This window comes from Pithys albifrons, chromosome 6 (assembly GCF_047495875.1).
Source record: "Pithys albifrons albifrons isolate INPA30051 chromosome 6, PitAlb_v1, whole genome shotgun sequence".
NCBI classification, from domain to species: Eukaryota; Metazoa; Chordata; class Aves; order Passeriformes; family Thamnophilidae; genus Pithys; species Pithys albifrons.
In genome coordinates this window covers 46,588,775-46,601,658 of record NC_092463.1, presented here as the reverse complement: position 1 = coordinate 46,601,658, position 12,884 = coordinate 46,588,775, and positions in this window count along the sequence as shown.

Here is a 12,884-nt window from a genome sequence, read left to right as displayed (position 1 = left end):
TGTTTTTTATTACAACATATGCTTTCTTAGCGTGAGTTTAGCTTGGGTTTCAGTCCTTTAATGACTTTGGTTTTGATACGTATCCTGGATCCATATTTCCTCTAGATATTTGTTCTCCTCATTACACCCTTTATTGTTTTAACACTTCATTAGCAGTTATTTACTTTTACAAAAGGGTGTAACTCATTTGAAAACAGTTCACTCTGTTATACAACAATCATGATCTATCTTCTGGGTAGCCACAAACATACCAAGTGCAATAAAAGCAATAACAAAGTACTTGTGGTAGAATTCATGATACACATATAGTGAGTAATTGTAAGGGCTTGGAGGTTTAGTTGATATGAAGGCAAATTGATATGTTATTTGCCAAAATTGTTTTTCTTTCATTATGCCCAAAAGTAAATGTTGGTCAGGGAATTCATTATTGCTTAGGATGACTCTCATGTTTAAACTGTGGGTAGTATTCTTTCAGCCACATTACCCTGCCATTGTGCATTTCCAGTGTGGTTGGTTTGAGTGGGCAGGAAGCGATGTAGCAGCAGTGGCATGAGCTCACTGTTATCGAAAGCCCAGGCAGCAGTGCCAACAAAGAATGGTCTGATGGTATGATGCAAAACCTAGCAGAGTATGTGGAAAGACAGCTACTGATTTCACCAAACAGGAAAACAAATAATTTTCTGCTCTTATTCAAGAACTTTTGTAGTTTGGCTCAAAGCATTCAGGAGGAGCAATGCATGAGAAATTTATACTGCTCTTCTTCATGCAGTATGCATTAAATGGGTGCACAGAGTGAGAGATTCTCCTTAGAGACCTACTAAGGTGTACTTATTGTAAGTTTTAAGTCCACATTCAGATTAAAAAATTAGGAAAAAAAAAAGAAAATAAACCCATTTCTTCCACTTATATATGTACTATTTTTCTGCTCCTAAGGAGGAATCAATTACACTTAGGTAATGCATATAGTCAAATTCAACAGAACTAAGGCTTCTGCTAACATCAGAATATATTGAAACCTAAAAGGCATCAGAAAAAAATAAAAGAAGAGAATTAAGTGCTGAATTATTGGCTCAAAAGTGTCAAGACTGACTGGCTAGTTAAAATACTGGATTTGGGGTTGAGGAGCCTGATTATGTTCCCAGCAGCAACTGACACCTGTTTCCATTTCGAAGTACCTTGTTGTTAGGTACCAATGCAATATCCTACCCTATGGATTAGTTGATCAACCAGCCATCTTCTTCAGTAACAGGAAAAGGCAAACATGTCTTCATGTTCCCTAAGTCAAATTTTACACCATTGCAACCAAGCTGCAATATCACACTTTTTTTGTAGCTATCAGACATGGGTTCTGTATCTATGTTCAGTTTCTGACTCTATCCAGTAGGTTAATTTGCTGCAGCATCTAATAAATGAGACCAATTAAGAGAATAATTCCCTATCCTGTATCTCCTGGATAACCTGGTTTTAAAGCCTGTGAAGGAAGCAACTGAGATAAGTAAGGTTAGGTCACAGATAAACACATAGTGACTAATTCTGCTGTAAGCAAGGTACAATCTGGACTAAGCTCCCCTATTCTGGTGTGAGCAGAGCCTTGAGACTTTGCATAACCTCTGCTGTCAATATGGACACAAAACTACTCATCACAGAAATCTCTTTCCCCTCAGACAATAAAACACATTTTTTTCTCTGCAATTTTCTTTGCCTTCTACTCCATACCATGACCATGTAATCAATGGCTCAACCAAATACAAGGGTCAGTGAGTCCACTATTTTCTTTGAAGTAATGGAGACAATTCTGCAAGTCTTGATGGAAATTTCTAATTTTCACTGGTTCTGAATGCAGCTTTAATCATATATTCAGTAAGGAAATAGTAATTTCTCTTTTCTATGACAGTATAACATGAACTTTTTGTTGATTTACTAATTTGTGTGATTTAGTAAAGCTTATTGGAATTTTTTTCCAGTTTTCTATAATGTATGTCTGCAGCAAAGGGAGTTACAGTTGGATTGATGCATTTTATTCATGCCAATTGCATTGTTGCAACAGAAATTGCTTATTGCTCAGGAAGAGCTAAGTCTAGAATTCTGACTCATAAAGCACTTAACTTTCTTTCACAAGTCTTTCTCGGTGTTATACCAAGCAGCAGCAAATTTTACTGGCAAGATCAAATGCCATCTAAGGCCAGATCTGCCCCAAAGTATAGAGAGAACAATAGGGTACAGATACTTATTTTAGCTGAAAAGCTTGTAGACATCATAATAGCAGGTGCTGATAAACTGCCGATTCTTTATGAACCAGTAGCAGGTTGATGTTGAGTTTGTGAATCCACTTTCTAAAACTAGACTGGGGCCGGACACTTTGATGTGGGAACTGTGCAGTTGTTGCAAATGTGTGTGGAGGTTCAGGGCTGTCCTTGAGTCTGTCAGAGCCTCTTGGCTCACCACCTCAGTGCACTGCTCACAGGGAAGCATTTTGCCATAGCAAAATACCCCCAGCCTAGTCCTGCATTCAAGTTGCACTTGGAGCAGGGAGTCTGCTTTTTTCTGACTCCTTGGTTCTACATCTAGTAAGATTCTTGATGAATTTTAAACAAATATGAAGGCTGCTGTTTCTTATTCCCTGCATCAGTGGCCAGAAATTGCTATTCTGAAAGACAGGGATTAGGGATTAGGAGGGTTTGCAGTTGGGTTAACCATCTAGGCAAGATGCAGCTGCAAGAGAAAGGCTGCACAGCTATCCCTCCTTCCTCTTCCTTGGTGATAGGAAAAGTAGTGGGATCATGGCAGACAACATTCTCCTAGATCCCTGTATTCAGGAAAAATACCACGTGGAAAAAAAGACAATAAGCAGCTTAGGAAGCGTAATATTTCACCCAACCCCCCTTTTCTCTTTCATTACCAAAAGCAGTTGCATCTTCTGTGCTTTGACACTGTGAGAGAGAGAGAATTTCAGGACTAAATTCAAGATGATCATAGGTTTATTTATTTTACTTCTGTGTTTGGTTTCCAGCACCAAATACTACCAAAAAAATGAGGTGCAACTTTGGCCTTTGTAGCACACCTGCCAGAGCACACAGGGTTAAAGAGGGTGAAGCAGAGGGATTTACCCTAGGCAGTAGTTGGTACTTGTGTCTCCTGTGAATGCAAGGGGTGTGTTACATGAGAAAGCAGCCCTACTGAAGGGATAATACACTCATTCATTTGCTATGTTGGTCTAAGGTAACCACAAAGACCTAGAGCTTGTATAGTGCCAGGTACTCCAAGCAGTATCCTAAGATAACATTACCTGGCCCTAGTCCCAGAGAATGACTTTTCCCAGAGTCAAACTGACCAAGCCTTTGTTATATTACAAGCTATTTAATTTCTTACTCTGCATCAATTTGGCTTCATTGAAGAAACCCATCTGGGAAACTTTCATAGGACCTCAGATTTAAAAATCCAGCAGGGATTAGCTAAATATTCTCTTATGTCTTTTAAAAATTGCAGTCTTAAAACCCCTGGTCATGTCAGGTACTGAGGTACAGTGCCAGCTTCAGGTGTAGCTGCAACCCGCAGAACAATACACTATGACGTATCGCTTTTAATACAGGCCCAGTTAGTTTAGTATTCTCTCCCATGAGTTCAGGCACTTCAACATCTGCTCTACTTTTTGACAAAGAGTCAAACTCTTCTACAACTCTATCCTAGCTCCCCCTCTCCCGCCCTGATCCCAAGCAGAGTTCAAGAGTGCAGCCATGCAACCTTTGTCAAACGAGATTAAGCAACCTCCCCCTCCAGCCTGGGGACTGCACAGAAATCCCCTTGCAAGGGAGTCCTTCCAGCCTATGCTCAAAGAAGAAAACAGTTGCTATAGTAACCAGTTCTTTACCTGCACTGAATTTGCTCTCTCTTTCCTCTTAATCTTTGGTTTTATTGGTTCTGAGCAAGAAGCAGCTCGTCAGGTCAGGGCTGCACTTGGTTCTGCAGGCTGGAGGAATGTGTGGAAGGCACCAAAGGAAGGTCCTCACCCACCAGGTCATCATTGCTTGCTCACTTTGCACCACTCTCCTTTTGTGGCAGAGTCACCCACACTGCAGAGGGACAGGCTCTTTGCTTTGCCTTCCTGCCCTCAGCTTGTACTGCGGTCCTTCTGATCTGTTCAAGAGCTGACCTGCCACCTGCACCCACCTGCACTCTGTAGCTTTCCTTGCTCATCCTTTGCAAACTCACTGGAATAGATTTCAGCCTGCCAGTAGAAAAAGAAACTGGATATAGTCTCTTTTCTTTGATAGCATGTTTATGTATCTCCTCCTAGGGTTAAATATGACCAAAAAAACACTGAAAGCACTCAAAAAATTCAAACTGCATTAAATTGTGTCTTTTCCTACTGTGGCCAGGCATTGAACTAATAGTTTTCTGCATTATGGATTTCACTGTGGAAGTGTATAGCTAAGAGGCAAACAAAACTGCTGCAAGGAAGACCATGCCAGAGCCACCTCTAGCTGTTTCAAATGTGCAACACAGACAAATAGCCAGCACAAGGTGGGGCATGTTTCCCCTGACAGCATGAGGTGGGCATGACATGGTGACTAGGGAGGGGAAAAAAAAAGGCACAGAATTAATTACCATGGATGTAACAATGGCAGAATAAAAAGATTTCAGAGCATACCCACATGAATATGTTGCTTGAACAGCAGCCAGCATTAAAATAAAAATGTGTGTATGTTTCTAAAACGTTTCAAAATCTATTATTTATCCAAATAACGAGGTAGGTCACAGACTAATCTTAGAATGACTTGGACTTCTAAAATATCTTTTTTCCCTCTTCTATTTCTACTTGTTATGCAGCAATTTGCTATGCTAAGTATGCATAGCAATGGACTAATAGCAAGCTGAAATGACTGATTTGTGACTGAAATGACTGATGGAACTTGCAACTCCAGTAATGCTGGTTATTCAAGCATGGTTCAGTTTTTTCCAATGTTAGGATGTAAAAAGGTGGATTCCAGATGCAGATTCCAGATACCATAGTCTTGACTTGGGTGTTGATTATGCTTAAGCAGTTGGCTTAGTTATTTGCGGCATCTTGGCAGAGTTTCCCGTTTAAGCCAAAGAATGGTTTCTAGCCTGTTATTTCCTTGTGGGCCATTAAACCTCTATCATGGGCACACTCAGAGTAAGGAGATGGCAGAGAGAAGTTTTGGGCTCTTTGGGGAGCCAAACGTGCAGCAATGGCAGCAATGGAACTATGCTGGCAGAGCCTGGGGCAAGATACCTGTTCCAGGCAAGAGCTTCAGCTATTCACCTCCCTCAGACACATTTGTTCCTTCCCAGTGATAACGAGGAGCAGCCTGAGGCTAAGAAAAGGTCTTTAAGTTAGAAAATGATTCCAAATATGCCCCAGTGTGATTACTCATGTTGAACTGACTGCCGAGGAAGTGGTCACTGGACTTAGAGCACAGACATGAAGGGCAGACAGAGTAAACACAGGAGAATCATGAGAACAAAGAAGTTACAGGACTTCAGGGGCCAGCTGCATTCTTACACACACAAACACACACGTACACACGTTGATTTTTAAGTGTTCTAGCTAGAAAACTAAAGGTCTTGTCTGTTTTACACTGACATTGGAGATTTCTTAGCCTATTTGGAGGGATTTAAGTGACCATTGCTGTTTATAGGGGGAAACACATTACTTTGAATTTCTTGTGATCATTTATTTTATATTTTAAAAAGTCTCTTCCAAAAGATCGAATAACATTGTCAAAGTAAGTCCTCTTACTTAGTATCTTGGATTAACAATATCTGCTTGTTTTATAGGTCTTTAGACTTTCACTAATCTTTTTATTGCAATATTGGCATAAACTGAGTGGAGTGGATTTTTGTGTGAAACACTCCACATCATCCAGACAAATGGCCTTCATTCAGAAACAGTCACTGATAATGACTGGGAGGTGAGGGTAGCTCACAGCCACAGTGGTTTTGTGTCATACCTAAACTTCACAGCTGTGGGCTGTTTTTTGACTCCAGAATTAAGCTCACTGTTAATAGTTACCAGAATAGTGCTGCACTCCACAGAGGTTTTTAATGTGCCATTTTGTAAGTAACTAATTTAATCCAAATTAGTTTCCATTTTGACTAAGAAGAATAACACAATTACTCATGACAACTAGAAAACGGTCACCAAGAAATTAATTCAGATCAGAAACCCTCTGAAAACAGAATGAAACCAATTGCCTCTCTAACCAGAGCATGCAGTACTCAGTTACAGGTATTTAACAGATTAATGAATTAAATACAAAATTATATAATTAATTTCCTCTTTCCATTCTGATGATACCACGTGCCGACTGAATTTACAAATCTGGTTTGTTATGTATTAACCAGTCATCTGGGAATCCAATTGAGTAACACAGCAGTTGTTGCAATACCAAGACTCCCATATAAATCATGCCCAAGTCCTAAGTAAATATTGGTTCAAATATTGATTCACATGAGAGATGGGGTTGCAGTTTAAGAGGTTACAGGTGCCGGCTGAACTACTTTAGAAAGGACTGATTCCTCTGTGTTCATTTGAAATTCACATCAAAGTCCTCACTTCACTTTGAATTCATGAAAACAGAGCACTTGCCTTGAATTTTGACACTGCCACTTTCTATATCAGAAAGTTTTTTAATGCACTAATATCAAAGGTATCACATTGTGTATAAGCACTAAGTTATTCAGTTATTGACACTCCAGAGAAATGTAATATCTGGGAAGATGAGAGTGAGACACAAGAATTTATTTTTAGGGAGCATTAAAAGCAGGAGGAAAGGGGAGACATGCAATTTTTTTCCTGTTTATAGATGCAATAACAACTGCTACACAAACAAACAAGCAAACAAATGGAAAAAAAGAATGTGAAGTGAAGGAAACATCTAACAACAAAATGAAAACCTATCTTTCACACTGTGTAAAATTGAAGGAGCCTCTCATCAATGGAAGAAAGCTCAAGGGAAAAGGGGCCCCATCACATTCATTTTCACTCTTAACAAGATGTGTAGGGAGCCACATCTACACTAGCAATCTGCTCTTCCATTCCCATGTAACTATCTCCTGCACTTAGCTTTGAATCCCAATTGTTCTTCTGAGTAGGACAAGTGCAGATCCTTCTGGAAACATTTCAGTTAGAGATCTAAACAAGAATGAGTTTTCCCAAAGTCTCCTGGGCACTTCTGTCCTAGCAAGTCCTAAGCCAGCAACCAGAGAAAGGAGCAAGAGTCCACCATTCCAACCAGCCTGAATAAGTGGACTGTGAATAACAAACCAGCTGCTTTAAATCTTCAAGTCTTGTAGATATTCACTTCTAAGAGTGACTCTGTAATTGCTATATTGATTAAGTTGGCAAAAAAATGGTTTACACCATAGAAATGAAGTTCCTGTTTTGAGCAATTACGCATAAATACATTTACATAAAAAAGCTCAGCCTGGCATACCTTTATCTCTTAGAATAGCTCATTGCTTTTATTTTTTAAAGGCACAGAAAATAAATCTATGCATTGTCTTAGCTTTCAGAATAACACTGTTTTCTTAATAATATTTGTCACAACTCTGTTGGAATCAAAGTCTAGAGCATCATGCCACATGATATAATTCATAACAGTTTGGAAGTGAATAATCAATACCTAACTAGTCACTGAATTCAGAGTAATTAGAGTCATAGAATATCCTGAGCTGGAAAGCACCCATGAGGATCATTGAGTTCAACTTCTCACTGCATGCAACCTAAAAAAACAGTTAAACCATCTGAGAGCATTGTCCAAACGCTTCTTGAACAGTGACAGGCTTGGTGCCATGACCTCTTCCCTGGGGAGCTTGTTCCAGTGCTTGACCTCTCCCTTCAGTGAAGAACTTTCTCCTAACATTCAGTTAGCCCAACAAAACATTGTCTAGGTGACATCTTTACTATGATATGTTTTCCACAATGTTGTAGCACATGGAGAAAGTTGTGCTTTGTGCAGACTCTCCTTGCCATGGACACATCCCATGCATGCTCAGCTGAATATTTTTGGCCTGCAGTACTTACAGTGGTTGAGCCTCCCTCTGCTCCCCAGAATGAAGAACAGAGCGAATCCTTCTAATTGCCAATGTCTGTGAGAAAAAAATTCCCCACATGTGTCATTCCTTAGCACGTTGTGCAATTTTAAACCCTTTCCTTAGAAATGTAGTTAGCATATTCCTCTGAATTGTGCAAGAAATTCTTTTGTCCACTGGCTGACAAACTAGTTAGTGTTAAGGATATTTTGTGCTATTTCAATTAGCTGCTGCAATGGAAACAAACTTCTAGTGGTTCCCAGCTGTTCCATAGCCGTAATTTTTTTCCCTACAGAAGCTGCCTTACCTGTCACAGGAATTCAGTTTGCCAGTCCTCTTCAGAATGAGCCTTCTTTTTGAGACAGGATTGGGCCAGACGGAAGTCTGTCTTAGCTTCTCTGCAGACTCTGATATGGATGGTGGGCAAATCCATCCACCTGGAAAGAGCACAGGATCTCCAGCAGCATATGGGACCTCTGTGATGTGACTTCCCATGGGACACCAGGGATATCAGCTATGCACCTCACCAAAACATGTCATGCCTCACAGCCAGATGTCACATAATGCACGCAGTGATTCATTGCTGCATCTGGACAGGAGGATGAGAGTAGCCACAGCACTCATTCCTCCACATATTATTGTGGGATCTGTGCCCCAGGCATCCGGGAAAGCTTGTGCTGCCATTTGGAGAAACGCTGGCAGCAAATCCAGTGGCAGCCAACGCCAGCTTGGGGAACCAAAGCTGTGTGGTACCCAGAAGAATCGCAGCTACATTAGGCATATGCTGAAGCAACTAATTTAGGAACTGACTTCAAGAAGTGCTGCTCTGGACCTAACATGCACCTTTTCCACTCAGATAAAAGGATCTCCTCAGCCACTTTGCAGTTCTCAGTGCAACACTGGAGCAGAGAAAGTACTGTAATCAAGGTGTGATCAATTATTACAGCATTCCCTCCCAGTCCTTCTCTAGTGCTGGGTTCAGGGAAAGGGGGCAATTTCAGACCAGTGTCGCAGCTATTACTATATTTAGAGGATTTTCTCCCAGCTCCTAATCAATAGCATGTAAGAGTTAAGATGTGTACTTTCTGGGCATGCTTGAGATGGGAAAGTATCAAAACGCATCTCTATGTCAGCAATTGGTTCCGCTGTGAGAAATAATTCTAGCTCACCAATCATGTAACCTAAAAATTATTGTAATTACAGGGCTCCACAAGAACAGGAAAAAATCTAACTTAATTTTGACTCCAAGCACAATATCTGTAAGATTTTACTGTCCCTCTGAGGTTTCGGGAGACTGTACTCAAATAAGAATAAGCTCTTCCAAACACAAGTCCTTAATTTGTTTTCTTACTCCTGCATCACAGATTTTGCCAAACATTGTTTTGCAAGGCTCTTTGAAATAAGCTTTTATGCTAAGTAAGGAACTAGTGGATAAGAATTTTTCTCCTTGGGGAATGGATGAAAAATCCTACTTAAACCTTTGTAAGAGGTTTCCTTCCTTCATGTGTACTTGCCAAGGCTATTGCTAAACGAGGTTTGACTGAAGGATGGATAACTTCTTAGCACACTGACAGAGTGTGCAGGATCTTGGTAAGATGCTCCCCATGCAGAAGTTTTGAAGTGAGCAGCTTATAGTCTTGTGACTTACCATTCCCTTCCTCCTGGAGATCCACTGTTGAGGACATCACAGACAAAACCACAGCCACTTAGTGTGCCAACAGAGGAGCAGAACCAGGCCACTTCTTCCCTGTCATTAGCCTGTTTGGCTTAGGACTTTGTGTACTTCTCTTTAGAGAATACCAGTGACCCCTTACCTGTCTGGCAGTTGGTATTCCCTGGCACAGCCCCAGCAGTCCTGCTATCCCAAGGAGCTGGGAGGCAGTGGCCCAGCAGTGATGGCCCCAGCCTGGGTCAGGCCATTCTGGCACTTGTGCATGACCAGTCTGTCAGTGCGGCCTGAGGGATGCTGCCAATCCTGCCTCTTACTGCCCTTCCAAACTCCTCCTAATGGCTGCATGGCTACATGCCACTGAAAGACGCTGCTCAGTTAAAGTTCAAACCAAATTTGTAGCCAAAAAAAACAACTCCTGGTCCCTTCCAGTCCCGAATTAGAATGACTTCAAAACAAATAGAGTGACCTCAAAAAACCAAAAATAGAAGCACTACTCAATCACCACCTGCCTTTCTAGAAAATCCTATTTCCTTTGCACCCACTGGCAAGCTCCACAGGAACTTTATATCAGTGTCCTGAGGCTACACAGTGCAGCAGAATAGCCCTGAAATGGATGACTTGCTGTCTGTTGTGTTTTGTCTCCCATATTGAAATCTACATCCATCTTCGTGTTAACTTCGTAGAGTCACAACCTTAACAAAACTTTCTTGTTCTTAGTAGATTGTTCACTCACAGTCTTCCTGTGTTCCACATCTTCCTTTCACAGTGCAGAATGATTTGGGCTCAGAATCTCCCCCAACGTTTTATTACACCAAGGAGGGGATTTCACCCCAGACACTGCATCTCAGCTCAGATCAAACTCCTGTCAGCAGCACCAAGGGCAAGGTTCATGTAACCCTGAAAATTCTCCAAACAACTGCTAATTTCTCTCCTTCGGCTATTAAAGGAAACCAGATCAGGGAACCTGAGTGTACATACCTGCTTTGCAGATACCTAGAATGAAGATGAACACCATCCAAAGTGACTCTGAGTTCTGTCTGTACTCCTGATTGCTTTCCCACTGTTCATACAAATGAAGGGAAAGCTAAGCCTTGGGCTGTCAGCATGCCAGGAGCAGTCTCTTTTTTCCAGTAGAAGGGACAGGCTTCCTTTTGTTTTGTAACCTTTGCAGCAGAGTCTCTTTCCTTTAAAGCACACCATGAACAAATGAGATTAGATCCACCTAAATTCAGAGTAGTCCTCAACACCTTGGGCTAGACAGTCTCTCTTATTTCCCTAAAGAGAATCTCCACTCCAGAAAGATGCAAAGTGCCTGCACAAGTCAGTCCATGCATTTTCCCAGTCCTGACCCTTATAGGAGTTTTTTTGTGAGACACATATCATTTGTCTTCCATGGTTTTGAACTTGGCAACTTGTTTGTGATAGGGCTCCCTTGAAAAGACAGAAAACTGCCATGCACGCACACACACAGGAAGAAAAGGTAGCAACTGCTAAAGGCAGCAAAAAGGAGCTGTGAAAAAACCATGTCTTCATGGAAAAGTGAGCTTGGGCAGACAGGAGGTATTGCAGATTTGCACTGGGAGGGTGGGAGAGTGTTGGCCTGCTGAAAAGAGGGCAGGGGGCCTGTTCTTAGATGGATTAGGTAGACCGGATTGGGATAAGATGAAGATCTCTGTGTTCCCTTGTCTCTTCAAGAAAGATCTAGAGAAGTAGAAGATTCAGCATACATGCTGAAAAGGCAGAAAGGATATTTTCTGCTTTAGTCTAGCTGTTGATTTTGGCTGATAACCAGTAAAAACAAAGCTTTACCGTTATTATTACCACATTTGAGAAATCAGTGTGAAGGACAACCCTGCCACCAGAGAGTAACACAGGGGAGGATGGGAGGATCTAATAGCTCCCTCCTATCCTTTTCTCTTAGACTGTGCTAAAATGATAACACTTGCCTTATCTGCAAATGGCATAGGAAAGTTAAACAAGCCTTGAGTCAAGGGGATGTAGACCTTACCCCCGTGCACTGACCACATACTCTTCCAGGGGGAAAAAAAAGCGCCAATCTGCAAAAAGAACAAGTTTTGAGGTGTTACTGACCTAAAACTATAGTCCTGTAGTTCATCATGTTCCACCTACAAATGTCTCCCCCTAGGTCCTGATCACAGGCTAGCAAGATCACTGATATGGAGTTTCTGCCTTTAGATCAGAATATAGCACCCATCAATTGCAGATAATGCTCTAACAGTGGATTTCATCCATGCAACAACAAAAATAGGAGAGAAACCCTGACACGGAGCCAGTCATCAATAGACAGGCACTGCACGGTGACTGAGCTCACATGCCCGCAGGAACTGTGCTGCTGTGGAAGGTTTGCTGCACGTGACAGGGAAGGGAAGAAGTAAACTGGGAAATTTCTGCTCTTCTCTTTGTGTTCAGAATCAGGTTGTTTGCAGCTAAATGGTAAATTCTCTTAAAGCACTTCTAAAGTGCTTGTCAAGACAGAAATGCAGTTTGGAGCCAAGGAGCTTCCTTGCTAGAGCTGCATTAACTCTGGATAACTCTGCTGCACTGCATCATGCTAAGCAGAATAGGACCCATCTACTTCTTAAAAAGTTTTTGTGCTACTAGTTACTGAAGTCTCTGGCAATATGATTTGCATGGTACTTGTATGATTCTCCTCCCATGCTACATCAATTTAATCAAAATATTACAGACTTCTGAGAAGAGCTTTGTTTGTTGGAAGAGAGTGGTTTTTTTAAAAGTTCTTAGCTTTCTTCTCAATAAGGTGTGTTCTTCCACACCCACCCTTTGGCCTTGAGAAGGCCAGTCCCTTAACAAACCACTCCATGCTCTGTTTGTTTTAGTAATTCTTACCCAAGGTCTTTATCTTAGAATCCTGTTTGTGCAGCTTTGGACAAGTTTCAGTACTTGGTGGGGAGGGTGAGTGAGGTGGGAAGGATTTCTTAGTGCCTTTAGTATTTAAAATGTTATCTTACCTGTGACTATTAAGTAGATGATTTACAAGCTTGTTGACACTGAGGTGGTGTGAATTTCTGCCCCTTACAGTAGGCGCAAACACAACTTGACACAGCAGCTATAGGAGGGATAAGGACTATATTGAACTAGAGTTTCTGGACTGTGCACAAAGCACCCAGGAAACCTT